We start from the raw sequence: 16,142 nt of genomic DNA, 5'->3' as shown, positions 1-16,142 counted from the left end.
AGCCTGGCCCACCGGGAGGGGTCCATCCTGGAGGACCGATGGACCCGGGCTCGGAGACGTGTCGACAATCAAATCAAAACCATATTTTCTATGTTGGAAGACGGAGCCGTGATAAATTTGGAAAGTAATACGTATCAGGGCTCTGCAGCCCATTTCCCGGCATCTCACAGCAGACTGGCTTCCTGCAGCCAGAGTGGCGCACCCCCAAGTGCGTGCGGCCGGGACCCAGGGGCCGCGCGGTCGGCAACGGTGGAGCCGTGGTCAGGAACGCCAAGTGCATTTCATTAGGGGGCTGGTGATGGGGAGCTTCCACGTGGAAGGTTTGGAAGCCCGCGAACAGGCACTGTGGGGTGGGGGTGGGGGAAATTGCGCCCGAGGGAGCTGTGGCCAAAGCCAAGCTGTGGTTATTCAGAGTGTGGTTTCCCTGTTGCTTCCAAATCTGCCTTCGTCCGCTGGGACTCTGAGTAAGTTACGGCTCCCCTCACTGATCTCAGTTTCCCCAGCCTCTCTAAGATGCTCTCTGCCTCCAACACCAGCTCAGGGGCCGCACCCAGTGTTTCCTTGAAGATAGGACTTCTGCATCAGGTGGCCCCTTCACGTCATGACCTGGCCTGACTTAACACACAGGATCAAAGACTGCATAGGGTCCGGATAGGGTCGCCTCCACTGCTTTTCTGGGGCCTTTGCCAGCCGCCTAAACACCCTTGTGAGAGAAGCCACGAGGAGGGAGATCAGAGCATGAGGGTGCAGAGCCTCTGGGAGGGCGGGGGTCTACGGGCCACCCTGTGTTCAGGCACCCAGTCCAGGGGGCTTCCTCCCTGCCTGTGGCCTCGGGGCTGCCCTGACTTCCTGGCACCTTGCACAGGGCTCCATCTCCAGTTTGACTTCCTGGCATTCCTTTCGCTCTCCAGAACCCTCAGCGGAGACTCCCTTGTGGTACCAGGTGCCATGGAGAGCCCCCAGTGTGGAGCCCCTGCATGGAGCTCGGCTGTGTTCGGGACACTCGCTGTACCGTGTCCTTGCCGTAAAGGCAGGCTGTGCTGGGCAGTGCCATGAGGACGTGTCTGCACTGAGCTCCGCATCTGCTCAGGGGCCAGGGCTCCGATCACAGCCTGTCTCATACATATACAGCACCCTGTGCAAACTAGGCACACGGGGCGGGGGGGGGGGGGCATACTATTTTTGGCTACTTTTCCCTTCCTCATCTCTATTTAAAAAAGTATGCCAGCACAGCGTGTTCAGTTTATGTATTGCCACACTCCCAGCCTTATTTCAAAAGAGACTCCCGGAGATCAGAGAGGGCAGTTTGATTTCAGGATGAGTGGCAATTGGCCTGTCTGCTGTGCCAACCACACTGCATGGGGTAGACTCCATGTCTACACTGTGTGGTCTTTGCGATTCACCACGGAGGCTTGGTAGACGGAAGGGAAGGGAAGGTAAGTTCATTTGCGCAGGCTCTTACTTATTTTCTGCTTCCTGGCTCTCTCCAAGCTCTAACGGCCTCTCCGGCCAGAGGTCAGGCATTTCTAGGTTACGCCTTCCTAGGCATCCCAGTCCACACATCTCCACACGTCTGATGGGTGTGAGGACCCAGGGGACAGATAGCCTGGCAGCCCCAAGAGACTGCACGCCATGGCTCAAGCATCCGGGGTAAGAGCTACCCCCATGTAGCAGCACAAGGAATCTTGTAAAGGACTGCTCCAAGTTCACCAGCATTACTGAATCAAGGTGTCTGTACAAAGCTCCTGCGATCCTGGAGAAAGGAGGTGGGTGGGGCCCGTTTCTCTGCAGAAGCCAGTTCTTTTAAAGAAGGGTGCTGAGTACTGAAGATATTCCTGGGGGAATAGGTGAGAATTAGGACCACCATGCTGGTCCCTTTAAAAAAAAGCATTTTCTTCTGAGTATCAAAGTCATCTGTGTTCATCACACACACACGCACACACACATACACACACACAAATACATAAAGAAAATCACAACCACAAATGGTACCTCTCAGAAGCAATTTAACAAATATTCTGATAAATTTCTTCTAGTTATTGCTACCTAGAGCAAGACACATCTTGGAGGAATTTTTCAAATACTGTTGATATTATATCATCACTGAGCCATGGGAAACGCTGTGGGAACTTCATTTTGTTTGCATATTTGTCTGCATTTTCAATCATTTCTACTCATAGATTCCCGGAAGGGGAACTCCCTGGGCTGGAGAGCATGAACACAATGAATATTTATCGTGAACCTGTCTTCCAGAAAGTTTGACTCACTTTATTGCTCTCCAGGAGTGTGATGGTGCCCACCACCAGTCTTGAAAAAAAAGACGCAGGGCTGGAAGGGCGCCAAAGTTCATCTGGTGCTTAGATAGCCAGTGACTACATGCCAGTCAGTCCCCACTTAAAGCAGGGGCTCCTGGAAGGGTCCTCTCTTGCTGGTGTGTCAGGGACAGAGACCTCACTCATTTGCTGCAGGTAACGCTCTGCTTCTGCAGGTTGTCAGGTTGTTTCTGCACGCCCTTGGCCATGAGGCAGCTTCCCACCAACGGCTAACTGAGGTAGAGGAGGGTTTGCATGGTGGGCAAACCTTGTCACCCAAGTCAGTCCTGACAGGTCTCAATTCTAGTATTTGTTCCTCCACTTAGGGGACTCCTTTAAGAACAAAAAAGTACACATACAAAAGTAGGTATCAAGGTGATTATTTTATTTTTAATTTTTTATAGTTTTTATTTATGTTTGAAACAGAGAGAGACAGAGTATGAGCGGGGGAGGGGCAGAGAGAGAAGGAGACACAGAATCTGAAACAGGCTCCCGGCTCTGAGCTGCCTGCACAGAACCCGATGTGGGGCTGGAACCCACGAACCATGAGATCATGACCTGAGCCAAAGTCAGACACTCACTGACTGAGCCACCCAGGCGCCCCTTAAGGTGATTATTTTAAATGAGACAAAAATCACAATAAATGACACATTTTTTAGAAAGCCAATGAATTACATAAACGTCACAAAACTCTCCAAAAACATAATTTTTACTAAGTTCTATACCTACTTCTATAATACTTTCCTTATATTGATGGCTGAGTGCTTTTTGTTCCCTCCACATGACAGCAATTTTCTATAGTCATAATAAAAAAGCAAATTTGGTCTTTCTGCAGGGCTAGTCAAAAACATTAAATTTTTTTTTTGTAGTTTAGACAAATTGCTTTCAACTTCATAGCTCATCGATAATGCCGTACGTTGTAGCATTATCAGATTTGGGGAACTCTTGTTTCATGTTTCTATTGTATCTAAGCTGCAAGATTTTAGGGCATTCCCAGTCTCCATGTGGTTATGAATCTTATATGTTCTCTGAATGACAATGTTCACATCAATGGAATTTATGAGGTGTTTTTGTGTGTGTTTTCTTTGTTATTGTCAGTTTTGGTCAGTTCTGGAGGAGATTTCATTATCTTCACAGTCTCTCAGAGAACTCACGCTTTTAATGAGATTATTAAACACTCCAAGAGCTTACTATTTTTATTAGCAACTCATCTCTTCCTCTTCACAGTAAAATCTGAACATTTAAAAAGTCAGTGCGATTCACAATAATTTCTATTAATTCCATGGCCCCTCTTTATTACTTGTCTTATATTCCAGTCATTTTTATCTGATTTTTCCCCCCTCGGTTTCTTACTTAAAAATTTAAGTAGGGCAAAACCATACTTCCAGATTGGAAAACTGTTCATCTGTTTTATTGCAACATTTAAAAACATCTTTCCAAGGGGCGCCTGGGTGACTCAGTCAAACACCCGACTTCAGCTCAGGGCATGATCTCATGGTTCTTGGGTTCAAGCCCCGAGTCGGGCTCTGTGCTGACAGCTCAGAGCCTGGAGCGTGCTTCAGATTCTGTCTCCCTCTCTCTGCCTCCCCTGCTCACTCTCTCTCTGTGTCAAAAATAATAAAATAAAGTTTAAAAAGAATTTAAAAAATAAATAAAAACATTTCTCCAAATTATATGTTAAGTCATATATTCCCAAACGAACTTCTCCTTAGCTGGAGCCCCAAATACCTGAGGCCCCTTCAGTACCACCTTACAAGAGGGAGAACACATGACAGACGGCAGACCCTAGTGCAAAGAGAAGGCTATCTTACTTATTTACATTGCTGGGGCCCTTCCAGGGCCTTGGGATGGGACCCTGTAAATTGAGATCTAGCCTACAAGTGTCATTAATTTGAAGGTAAATTTACCTCTGGCATCAGTCCCGAATTGCCTCCCCTCCACCAATGCCATATGGATTCTCTACCCAAAGGACTTTTGGCCTTTGTACTTCAGAGGCTTAACCTGGTCAGTGGCCAGTCCAGGAGACATGAGATGGGTGGCTGTGGCTCAGCAGGTGTGACAGGCTCTACCACATTCATAGTTCATCTTCATTGGAACACTTACAAAGATACCCCTATAACTCCCAATACACCAGTTCTCTTGGGCTGAGGATTTCCTGTGAGTCTGTGACTGTGCACGGGTTCAAGAACAAGGTAGGCCCTGGATCTATCTTATGTAGATTACAAACTCTTAAAATTGCATCAGGTTTATTTTGGTCCTTAAGAATCAACATAATTCAGGAGCATCTCTCTACTTGCTATATGGGATGTTGCCCAATTCGCGACTTGCTCAATAAAGCCAATTCCTTCTTCAAAGAAAAAAATCAATATAATTCAAGAAAATGACAAGCCACGGACTGGGGAACAATATTTACAAAAGACATAGCTGAAAAAGGACCTACATAAAATATACAAAGAGCTCTTAAAGCTCAACAATAAGAAAATGAACGACCTCATTAAAAATAGATAAAATTATACATACTATAAGTGCATTTGGGTGGCTAAGTCAGTTGAGCGTCCAACTTCCGCTCAAGTCATGATCTCGAGGTTCGTGGATTCAAGCCCCATGTCTGGCTCTGTGCTGACAGTTTGGAGCCTGGAGCCTGCTTCAGATTCTGTGCTTCCCCCTCCTCTCCCACTTCCCCATTCTCACTCTTCTCTCTCCCTCTCAAAAGTAAACATGAAAATTTTATTTTAATTATACATAGTGTATAATCTCAACTCTATGATTTCCTAGAGAAAGCAAAACTATGAAGACTGTAGAAAGATCAGTGGTTGCCAGGGGTTTCCTGGGAGAGAGGAATGAATAGGAGGAACCCAGAGGATTCTTAAGGGAGCGAAGCCACTCTCTATGACATTCTAATGATGGGGCCATGTCATTATACATTTGCCGAAACCCGTAGAATGGACAACACCAAGAGTGAACCCTAACGTAAACTCTGGACTCTGGATAATAATAATGTGTCAACATAGGCTCATCAGTGATAACAACATACCTCGCTGGTGGAGATGCTGATAAATGCGGGAGGCTTTGGACAGGGGACAGGGGACATATGGGAACACTGTAGTCGTAGTGAGCTCAATTTTGCTGTGAACCTAAAATGTTTCCAAAAAAAGTCTATTAAAAAAAAATCAACCTATTCAATGTTTTTTGTAACTTATTTTAATAGCCACTTCCAAGCAATGGATTCAATTGATATTGAGTAAGCCTACTATATGCTACCACTGAGCGAGGCCCTGGGACATGGTTGGGGAACAGGCTTGAGTGGCTGGTATGCTCATGGCTCCCTAATCCTGCAGGGAAGACAGTTACCCAGAAGTACAAGTAACCAAAGTATAATCGCAGTAAGCTCTCTCCCAGTTGTCCCATATTTTAGAGGAGCAACAGCTAAGGGAATCCAAGCTAGTCTGAGGAAGTCTTCCCGCAAGGGAGTGACAGCTGAGCCTGGAAGAGCTTTAAGTGAAAGAGTGAAATGATGAGACTTGTGTTTCCAAAATACTACCCTGGCCAGTGCACGGAACAGCCCTGATGGAGTCAAGAGTGGAAATGGGTGAGTCGTTAAGGGGCCATCGCAGTACCCAGCAGGAAAATACGGCAGCCTGCGTGGAGGAGAGAAATCAGGGATCTTCTCAGGCTAAGAGGTGGGGGAGAGAGGGCGATACGGTGTCAGGGAGACTGTGATACACTGGAGGACAAGCAGACCTGGGAAGGAAGATGAGGCGGTCACTGGGGACCTGTGAGCGCTAGAAACCACGGGGCCGCTGAGTGAGATGTGCCTGGGCGGCACGCATCTGGAGCCACGCACACAGTCTGGGCTGGAGACATAAATCTGAACGGATAGATGGTAATTGGAGCCATGTGGCGGATGAAATCATCTGAGGGGAACGTGTGGGCTGAGAAGAGCAGGGAACAGGGCCACAATCGCCGCCACATCTGTGGCCATTGGGAGACAGAGCCAGGAGAATTTGCTGGGATTATCAGTGACACGACAGACAAAGAAACCCAGAGGCCAAGATGCTCTCCAAGGGACAAGATCCTCCCACCCAACAATGTCCCGATGACTCCTCACCCAACTCTGAGAGGCAGACATGCATCTATCAACTGAGGCTTGCAGCACAGGGAAAAGAGAGCGGAATTGGAGTCCCAGGGACCCAGGCTCAGATTCACAGGGTAATTATTTCACCCCGAGGGCTATGGGGATCAAAGGGCACGGTGCATTTACAAAGCACCAGGCATTGCGCCTGACACATGGCTGTGGAGCTTTCAAGACGCTCATAAATAACACCCCATTATTCCCCTTCCCTGCTCGTGTCCAACTGAGAAACGAGTCGCAAGAGACGGGTTTCAGCAGGACGAGCAACAGAAGTATTGACGGCCCTGCTGATGCACAGTAGGCTGTGGCTGTGAGGTCCCCCAGGGTTTTGGCCTTGCCACACCCCGCTGCCATCCTCCCCACCACACCTCGGGGAAGTCCTCTGGAGAGAACTAGTGGGTCAGCAGAGCAGTCAGATTTACCCAAAGCACAGAGAGCAGACCCGGAGGGAATGAGTCTTGAGGGGGCCGCCTTTTGACAGCTCCCCGCATCCAAACTACAACTGGGGACAGTACCGTCCCTCATCACCACCAGGGGCAGGGGGCAGGACACAGGGAGCGTCACTCTGGTGAGGTGTCTCCACATGGCATCATAAAGCCTGGGGGGACAGGGTTCATCCTTGAAATAATTGTAATAAGCGATTACAATAAGCAGTTGCGAATACTGAGCCCCTCTCCCTCACTTAAAATGTGAAGACACCAAAGTCTTTACTCATTGGAGCGATGTTAATGAAAAAGTTTGAAATGTGCTGACTTTGCCCATGTAGTCTTTCCTTGTTTCTTTGATGGCTTTTTAAAAATTCTGTTTATCAAAGTCATACACGAACATAGTTTTAAAAGTCAAATGGTTCTGCAAGCCTTATAATGAGAAACAGCATCTCTCTTTCCTGCTTCTGATTTTCACTCCCCAGAGGCCATCACTCTGAATTCTTCTTGCTAATTCTACTGGTGATTTCCTCCTTACTTTAAAATAACATGCTTGGACGGCCATTTCTTGATTTTCCAGTTTAAATGTGATTTAATGAATTCCTACTACGGCAGAGGAGAACTCTGCTCTTGCAAACCAGCCTCTTCCCCTGGACGCATGCGCGCCTGTCTCCGCAAGCCCGACACGGTAATTATAGAGTCATTTTTGGCCAAATCAATATTCAGTATTTACATAGTTGTGACTATGTGCATATTATTCACAGCTAAACCATGTAACGCGCATTTCCCATTTTGTGCAACTTTTTGTTTGGTTTGGAATGAGGGGCTGCCAAGCTTTCACTTTGTTTAGTGTTCCATGACTCTCCATTCCTACACTTTGGGCTGAAGGGGGCCTCCTCGGAGTTCGTGCAGATGCATGTGCCGAGACTCAGCTCCTTCCCCATTGACACCCCTCCCCCCCACTGTGGTGTGTGCATGGGCTGCTCTCTGTGCTGCTGCCCCGCTCTGGTGCTGGGGTCCTGGGGACCCTCTGACTTCCCCACTCTGGGTCCCTATTTGCCGAATCCAATGCCCTATCTTGGTTTTCTCCCTCTTGGTGAGAGGCACCTTCTCTAATAGCTTCTTGAGAAACGTTCTGTGTTAGGAAAGTGTTTTGAGAGCCCGCACATGCAAAAATTAGCTATTCCACCCGCACGTTTGATTGGCAGCTTGGATGGAAATTCTTGCCCCTCGGACTGGGAAGCTGTTGCCCACTGTCTCTGGCTTGCAGAGCCGACTGTGAGAAGTCAGATACCGTTCTCATCTCTTTCTTTCACATGAGGCCACTTTCGTCTCTGAAATCGTTCAGAATTTTCTTTTCATCCTTGAGGCGCACTGGTGTGGGTCTCATTTCACATGGGGGTACCAAGTGAGTCCTTTCAAACTGGAGGTTCATGATGATTACTCATAATCTGGTAAAATTTTCTTTTGCTATTTTCTAACCACCTACCCCTCTCCCCCAATATATTTTCTCTGTTCTCTCCCTTTTTTTTTTTTAATCTTTCTATTATTCAATGATGGACTTCCTAGGCTGATTCTTCAGTTTTTGTATTTTTTTCTCTCTTATTTTCCACCTTTTCTTTGTGTTCTTTTTGGAAGCTGTCTCTTAACCTTTCTATTGAACCTTCTTTTATGTAGTTTTGGGTATCGGCCAATTTAATTTCCAAGAATACTTCTAATATTCTGAATGATCCTTTTAAAACTTACTTTGCTATTATTTTTTAAGCAATAGTTCTCATTTCATGGATGCATGTAATATCTAATTTCCTGGATACAGCATTTATATTATATTATATTATATTATATTGTATTATATTACTTTTTTCCCCTGCTCCATGAATTGTCTGTTTCCTCTAAGCTCTTTTTTTAGTCTTTGATAGTTTTCATCTCTGACTTTATGTGAAGAATAAGACTCTAACACACACACTATAAGCTCTGTGCATGTGGGTGGGGTTTTTGTTGGAGGAAGACCGATTTTGGCCATTTTGCCCCGGGGATGCTCCAAACAACCAGTGTCTATATAAACTCAAATGGGCTGATCAGTATCCCTAGAGAAGAAATCATCCAGAATCTTGCACAAGGATTATAAGCTTGATGGATTTTGGCACTCAGATGTTGGCTTTACTTGATCCTCACTGTCAGCCAGGTGCCCTCACCTGTATCTATGCCCATAGTTCCTGAGTCCACAGTCCCCTGGCTCCCTCTCACTGGAAAGTAGAGTCCTGGCTTCTGCCAGGATGCTGGGAAGGTAGTTTTCACCTGTACGGTGAAAAACGGATTGGGATAAGCAACCATGGGTCAAAATCTTCTCATACTCGTTTTTAACCAATCCTCTATTTTCATTTCCACCACACTGCCTTTGCAGACATTCCTGTCCCCTTTTGGCAGCTCTAGCATACTTGACTTTTTTCTTGGCTTTCCCTGCGCCTGGTTAGACCTCCGGCTTCTCAGAGCCACTGCACTGTGACCACTCATACAGTTGCCTTCCAGGTTCCAGGATTCTGTCACTGTTGCTTCCATTCCATTTTCTTTGTCCATTGAAGTTTTTCCCTTATTTTTCCTCCTTTACTGCCATTTTAGTGGACTTTCAAGAGGAGATAGAGATAAACAGACCAAGACTGCACAAGGAGCCAGGAGCACAGTCTTTCTTTGCTTGGTCCCAATCTGGAGACTTCTCCAATCTCGACCTTCTTTGCCCCGGAACAAGCCGCCCTGTCTCTTCCCTCCCCCATGGGTAGGAGGTAAATGATTAGACAATCCTTTCAGCAGGTTCTGAATCAGGGGTCCAGCATTTAGACCCTCGGGGGCACCTACTCTATTGTCCTTGACCTTTTCTTCCCAAACCAAGACTGAGGGAGCCCCACTTGTGTATCGAACATTCATTGCCCACATCTTTTTCATTTTAATACCATTTATTGTCAAGTTGGCTAATATAAGGTGTATACAGTGTGCTCTTGGTTTTGGGAGTAGATTCCCGTGATTCATCGCTTACATTTTTGCTAATGGTCCTTCAAAGTCTCTTACCCATTATTCTAATGGATTGTTTTCTCTTTTTTTTTTTTTTTGTACGTGGGAGATCTATTTTTGGCTACTAATTCTTTACTTGTCAAAAAACTCCTCATGTTGTTTTTTTTTTTAATTTTGTATGTGTTTTGACATCCAGAAATTTTTATTTTTTATGAGATTAATCTGTCAGTTCTTTCCTTTATGGCTTCTGGGTATTGAATCATCCTTCCTGTGGAAGGGAACCCCCACCCAAAAGTTGTAAAAATAATCTCTTTTCTTCTGAAATTTTTATTGTTTTGTTTTTTCATGTAGCTCTTACACCTCTGTCCGAAGTTTGGAAATAGTCTCAGCAGAATGGCCCTTCTCAGGATGCTCGCCCACTTCCCACAACCCAGCTACACTCTCCAGCAAGGTTAATCACAGTTCCTCGGACAATGTTTACATACCTGTTTATTTGTGGCTATCTCTTCATTGTCTTTCTTCCCCACACAGACCTGTCGATATCAGGAGAACAGCTAGCTATGGGCTGCTTTAGTGAATAAAGATGGATGTATTAGTTTCCCACAGCTGCTGTAACAAAACACCATAAACCGGGTGGCTTCAAACAACATAAACTTTCTCTCTGGAGGCCGGGAGTCTGAAATCAAGGTATGGATGGGGCTGTGCTCCCTCGGAAGGGAGGAGCCTTATTTGAACCTCTCTTCACTTCCAATGCTACTGGCAATCCTTGGTTTCCTTGGCTTGTAGATTCATCATTCTTATCCCTCTCTCCATGGTCACCTGACATTCTTCCTGTGTGTCTGTGTCCCTTCTCCTTATAAGGGCACCAGTCATATCATATTAAGGACTGACTCTAAGCCAGTATGAGCTCATCCTAACGTAACTAATCATACCTGTGACAGTCATATTTCCAAATAAGACCATGTTCTGGAACTCTAGGAAGGACATGAATTTTGGGAACACACTCTCCAACCTGGCACAACTGATAGGTCTCCCCTTTATCTACTGCTAGGATGATGCCCTTGCGTGGCTCCATTACTGCTCCACTGATGTATCTCTTCAGACTCTCCTTGGCTCCCTTAGAACAGCCAGTGTTCACTAATTAGTGCATTTGATCTATCTCAGAAAGTTGTAGGGGAGCAAGAGAAGGCTGAGGACTCCAGAGAGAGGAGACCCAGTCTTGCATTGATGGTCCAGAGGTCCAAACCCAGGGCACCTGGGAGTCAGCAAACACTTGCTTCTTCTGCACGTACTACAAGCCACGGTAGCATCTACAGGATGGGAGGGCATGGCTCCTGAGTGTTGGGACTGACCCTGAGGGCTTCCCTGGGAGTGATGGAACATTATGCTCATGGGCCCTTGGCACCGTTCTTCTGGGCCCTTTCTGAACTGTGCAGTTTGAAATGCAATCTGTCTATGGAGTAAGATGTACATCAATCCTGCTTTACCAGAAGAAAGGGCCTGGGTATGCAATGTTGGGCGTGGACATATTCGGAGTCTAGAACACGTGGGCTGGAGCACTGGGAAGTGGGTCTCCGGCAGGCTTCTCTCACAGCTGGGGGTCAGTTATGTCCTGGAGCGGCTGGCAAGGCCTGGCTTCTAACTGGACTCACGCTCCATCACACTCTGCCAGTGTGGGGCAACGGGGGTGGGCTTGGCCTGGCTTCAGGAAACAAGGAGAATAAATACGGAAGCAGTTGTACCGCAGGAGTGGAGTGGCGAGGCATGGCAGGGGGAGGGGTCAGAGCGTTTTGTCGAGTCGGTTGTCAGGCACACAAAATCTGTAGCGGGGCTGCAGGAGGCACAAAAGCCCACCTCGTTAAGTAAAACCTCATTATCTTTTTTAAAAAAGCAATGTTATTGAGGTAGAAGTCACATATCTTATAATTCACCCCAAAGGCAGAAAGTAGTAGACTGATGGTTTTGATATATTCACAGACTTGTACAGCCTCAAAGTCAAGTTTAAAACATTTTCATCACCCCAGACAGTAACCTGCCCCTGATAGCTCTAATGGCCCATTCCCCTAGCAGTAGAAAACCACCAAGCTACTATCTTGATCAGTTTCCCTCGTCTGCACATTCCTTGTAAATGAAACCATATAATATGTGGTCTTCCGTGACTAGTTGCTGTCCCTTAACACCACGTGTTTCAGGTTCACACATGCTGTAGCACGTCAGTACTCATTCCTTCGGCTGACTCATATTCCAGTATATGAATGGTCCAAAGTTTGTTGATCCATTTATGTGTAGGTGGACATTTGGGTTGGTTACCCCTTGAGGCGATTGCAAACACTGCTGCTGTTAGTTCATACCAGCTTTCATGTGGACAAAGGTTTTCATTTCTCTTGAGTTCCTACTTAGGAGTGGAATTGCTGGGTTGTATGGTAACTCTGCTTTACCCTTTAAGGAACTGCCAGACTTTTCCACGGCAACCGCACCTTTTCCATTCTCATCGGTGATGCATGAAGGTTCTAATTTTACCAACACTTGTTGTTACCTGACTTTTTTATGATAGCAGTGCCAGTGGGCATATTCTCAGTATGCTTTTGGTTTCCATTTCCCTGCTGGCTCAGGGTGTTGGAGATCTGTTCACGTGCTTATCGACCACTTCTGTGTCTTCTTTGGAGAAATGTCTGTTCAGATCCTTTGCCATGTTTTAATTGGGTTATTCGTCTCTTTATTATTCAATTACAGCCGTTCTTTTTATATTCTAGATGTAAGCCCCTTATAAAAGAGAGAGTTTTCAAAAATTTTCTCCCACTTTGTGTGTTGATTTTTTTTACTTTGAAATGCCAACATTTTTAAGATTGATGAATCCTAATTTATCTATTTTTTTTTTTTCTTTTGGTTGCTCATGCTTTTGGTGGTGTAGCTGAGAAGCCTCTGCCAAATCCAAGGTCATGAGGACTTATGCCTGTGTTTTCTTCTTACATTGTGGTCTTTGATATTTTATTTCAAGATCTAATTGGCTTTGTTCAACGATTTGTGGAGTGATTCATAAATGATTCTAGCAGGTAGAAAGGAACCCCCTGATGCTTTTTGCTTTAAAAACCACAGATCTGCTTACGGCAGTGAGATATTTGGAAGGAGTGTGTATGTAGGACAACTTACCCAATGCCTCATTTTTGATTTTTAACAGATTTATCCACTTCAAAATTTCATTTCTGCACACACACATAATATGAGTAGCAGTAAAAGAATAATAGCTACTGTGGCCGCATGTGAAGTGGTGTACAAATGTGGCGAGAGCAGTAACTGGAAACATCAAGGGCACTTAACAATGGATTCTGCACTTTCTGAGACCAACCCAGCCCTGCCCTGAAGATCAAAGAGAGCGGCCAGATTTTTAACTGACAGGGTCAAAAAAAATATGATGGAGAATACACGAATCAAGAGATACATTTTCTCTCTAACTTAGAGAAAACCAGAACAAAGAGGACCTAGACCAGCTTCCGTGGGCAGAGTTCTGAGAAGGACCCTCTATTTTCCCCTCTTCTTTTTTAATGTTTATTTATATTTTTGAGAGAGACGGGGCGGGGGAAGGGGCAGAGAGAGTGGGGGATGGTGGATATGAAGTGAGCTCTGTGCTGACAGCAGCGAGCCACCGCCGGGCTCGAACTCATGAACTGAGGTTATGACCTGAGCTCAGCCCACTGAGCCACCCAGGAAATAAAAGGCTTAGTCAATCCCACCTCCCTCCCTCACCCACATTTTTCACAGCACCTGAGAGAAATGGAGAGGATTCACAGGACCACGGGACCAACTCCATTATTTAGGGGCCCAGGGCAAAATGAAAATTCATAAGAAATCTCTTGTTTAAAAAGCCAAAAGGCCATTAAAGATAGAAAAAAATAATTTTTTTCCTTTGTTTCCACAGTGTTGCTCTCTTGACCTATCAGATGTTTTCAATTTGTATTTACCTGTCCTGCTCCTTCAGGTGCAGGGATACTCAAGGCCCGAGTGTAGACCTCACAGGTCAGGGTCCCCATCCTGCCAGCCACTGGACTGCCACATTGCATGCCACCCCGTAGCGGGGGCATAGAGCCAGGCGTCCTTCTTCCCCAAGGGGCCTGCTGCCTCAGCCTGCAGCGCATGGGAGACCCCGCGGTGTCAGGACACAGCTAGCACCCGGATCCACATAAGAGAGAGCCTTGCCCTACCCAAGCCCCCACTGAACAGGCCGTGGTGCGACCCACCTGGGGAGTGGACAGCCATTGCCATAGCCCACCCCAGGGTATGCGGGGCATGTACACAGCTGACCTTGACCCTCCCCACACTCGTGCTTGTGCTCAGGTCTCCACTAGGGGCAGAGGATGGCAGCTGTCACTGAGAGAGAGGTTCAAAGGCAGAGGCCAGGTGGGTTCAAGAGGCTGGGGACCCTGGGGCTGGGAAGACAGTGAGAGGTAGGACCACTGTGAGCTGAGGCGCCAGGTCCCAGGGCGCGGTCCACTGTACCACGAGACTTCCCTTATAAAACACAGATTCAAAGGTAAGATTATGAAGAATTTCCAGAGGGTGATCAGCAATGGCAGAACCTTAACCCTCAAGTATGGGGCCCTCCTGAGTCTGGGGTCCTGTGGGACTGCATTGGTCACCCACCCATACAACCAGCTCTGGTGCCCCTGAGAGTAGATGAGAGACAAGGCTGAAGGGCCAGCCCAGAGGTGTGCAGGGGGAGGTGTGGGACACGCTGCAGCCTGATAGTAGTGGGGAATGTCATTCCTGGACACTCCTGGGGTTGCACATTTCGGGGAGCTGCAGGGACAGTGGCCAACCCCACAGACCATCGGGCCCAGGAAGCATCCCAGGAGATAGGATCTAGAAGGACTCACCTCGCTAGACATGGGCAGTGAGACAGGAAAAGTAACCCCTTAGTGCCCCAGACCTCCCCTGGGAGTCAGAGGGGAAAGGGAGGGGCAGGGTTAAAGGAAAGGAAACTTCAAGTTTTCAACAAAGAAGAGCAGAATGTCACATTGGAAGAGACTGGGTTGCTGTGACTCGGTATTATTACATTTATCAACCTCAAGTGTACTTGAAGAGATTTGCCTTAAATACAGTTCACTGTGGAGATGGAAATGACCCTGCAGTGCTGTACCCCCGACACTGACACTCACCAGGGCTCACTCTAGGCCAGGCAAGGTGCTGAGCTTCATACACGGTCATGTTTAATTGTCAAGCAATGAATGGCATTGCCACTTTTTGGAAAAGGAAACTAAGACTCAGGGAGGTGGAATACTGAGGCCACGAGATCTTCAATTAAAACGTGATGGAGCTAGGGGCACCTGGGTGGCTCCGTCAGTTAAGCGTCCCACTTCAGCTCAGGTCATGATCTCACAGTTCGTGGGTCTGAGCCCCGCATCTGGCTCTGTGCTGACAGCTCAGAGCCTGGAGCCTGCTTTGGATTCTGTGTCTCCTTTTCTCCACCCCTCCCTGGCTCGTGCTCTGTCTCTCTCTCTTTCAAAAATAAACATTAAAAAAGATGTGGTGGACCTTGAGTCAAACCTTGGTCTCTCTGACCCCACTGCCATCCCCACCCCCAACTTGGATCCTAATCCTTTTAGTCCTAACATTGTTCTGTGTGTTGCATCTACCTCTTCAGGTAGACATTTTGAAAGGCGCAGGGACTTTCCTCCCTGTGTGACAAATCATTGCACGTCCCTTTGATCTCAGTCCTTCTTGTGTGTTTTCATCACAGATGGAGTTCCCTGGAAAGAGGCTCTGGGTCTGAGATTTTCAGGCAGGATGCTGGCTGGGGGTGTTTTGCAGGACAACACATGTGAGGGGTTAGGGAAGCAGGCTTAGGCACAGACAGAGAAGATGAACCAGGAGACAGTCCCAACGGGTGTCTTAGCCACCCATACAAGGAGGGCAGGAGCCCACATGACCTTTGGGACCGTCCTAAGCTGGGTGAAGGGGCTGGGCCTTTGTATCCCTGTGCTGATCAGTCATTGACTATGGGAGCTGAGGTAACCATCGCATCAGCTTCAGACTCACACTGGCCAACACTACTGGCAGCTGGGGGAACGGGACTTGGTCATAAATTTGGGCGGGGGGGGGGGCACTCTAGGTGCACCGCAGCCTCTCTCTGACCTAGAAAAATAATAATTTAATTCATCCTGGAAGGACCAATATGCAAAAGCTGACCTCCTGTTTCCCTCCTTTTTATGACCAGGTAGCTGCAACTACTGAGTGATGCTATTCTAGAACTTACTAGAACCTCTGTTGTGA

The sequence above is a fragment of the Crocuta crocuta genome, unplaced genomic scaffold (assembly GCF_008692635.1).
Source record: "Crocuta crocuta isolate KB4526 unplaced genomic scaffold, BGI_CrCroc_1.0 scaffold28, whole genome shotgun sequence".
Taxonomy (NCBI): Eukaryota; Metazoa; Chordata; class Mammalia; order Carnivora; family Hyaenidae; genus Crocuta; species Crocuta crocuta.
Note: the sequence above shows the minus strand (reverse complement) of the source record.